The sequence below is a fragment of the Phalaenopsis equestris genome, unplaced genomic scaffold (genome assembly GCF_001263595.1).
Source record: "Phalaenopsis equestris unplaced genomic scaffold, ASM126359v1 Scaffold200433, whole genome shotgun sequence".
In the NCBI taxonomy this organism is placed as follows: domain Eukaryota; kingdom Viridiplantae; phylum Streptophyta; class Magnoliopsida; order Asparagales; family Orchidaceae; genus Phalaenopsis; species Phalaenopsis equestris.
In genome coordinates, this window is record NW_018220255.1 from 447 (window position 1) to 2083 (window position 1637).

Sequence of the window (1637 nt, forward strand, 5' to 3'; positions counted from 1 at the left end):
CTTACATTTGTTGGATAAGGTAAATTAGCAATCACTTGAATTTTAGCAGGATCTACTTCTATATCATTTTTGGATATTTGATGTCCTAATACAATTCCTCCTACTACCCTAAATTGGCATTTTTCTCAGTTAAGGACTAAATTTGTTTCTTCACAGTGCTTAAGAACTTTGGATAAATGCTTTAAACATGAGTCAAATGAAGTTCCAAACACTGAAAAGTCATCCATAAAGACTTCAATCCCTATTTCAATTAAATCACAAAAAAATTTGATCATATATCTTTGAAATGTAGCAGAGGCATTACATAAACCAAAGGAAATTCTTCTAAAAGCAAAAGTACCATAAGGACTGATAAACATTGTTTTCTCTTGATCCTCAGGAGATATTTGAATTTGGTGATAGCCAGTATATCCATCCAGAAAACAAAAGTATTTATGCCCAGCTAGTCTATCCAACATTTGATGTAGAAAGGGTAATGGAAAATAATCTTTCGTAGTGGCAAGATTTAATTTTTCATAATCAATGCATATTTGCCACCCTATAACTTGTCTAGTAGGTATTAACTGATTATGTTCATTTACAGTTACAGTTACTCATCCTTTCTTAGGAACACAATGAATTTGAGTAACCCATGCACTATCTAAAATTGGATAGATAATTCCAACATCTAACCACTTTAAAATTTCTTTCTTAACAACTTCTTTCAAAACAAGATTCAATCTCCTTTGAGGATCAGCCCTGGGTTTGCAGTTTTCTTCCATATGAATTATATGCATACAAATTGAAGGATTGATTCCTTTAATATCAACAATTGTCCATCCAAAGGCTTTCTTAAAATTTTTCAGAATTTTCATCAACCTTTCTTTATCTTTCATTGTTAATTTTGAGGAAATTATAACATGTAAAGTAAAGGAATCTCCTAAAAAGGCATATTTTAAATGATCACGAAGTAATTTCAACTCTAGTTCTGGAGGTTTTTCAATAGATGGACAAAATGATTTATCTTTGTCTATCGTGTCCAAAACTTCAAAACTTTCTCAAACATAGTTTGAATCTTCCTTAGAAAGATCTTCACATTGATCTAATTCCTCTTCTTGCTCATGTTCCAAATCTTGTTCTTCAAATTTTTCTTCATAAGTAGTCTTGAAATGAAATTCACTTAGATATCTTATAACATCCATCCTATAACATTCATCATCTTTACCTTTTACATAGGGCATTATTGATCTTAAAATATTAAAAGTAACAGTTTGATCATTGACGCGCATTGTTAATTCCCCTTTTTGCACATCTATCATTGCTCTTTCTGTGGCTAGAAGGTCTCCCCAAAATGATAGGTATCTCTTTATCTTCCTCCATATCTAGCACAATGAAATGAACAAGAAAGATAAATTGATCCACTTTCACTAGGACATCTTCTATAACTCCTTTAGAGTATGCTATCGAACGATCTACTAACTGCAAAGTTACAGTAGTAGTGATTACTTCTCCTAATCCCAATCTCTTAAATATTGATAATGGAATAAGGTTAAAGATTGCACCTAAATCACATAAGACTTTACCATAAAATATGTCTCCTATTGCACATGGAATTGTAAAGCTACCAGGATCTTTAAGCTTTTTAGGAAGCTTCTTCT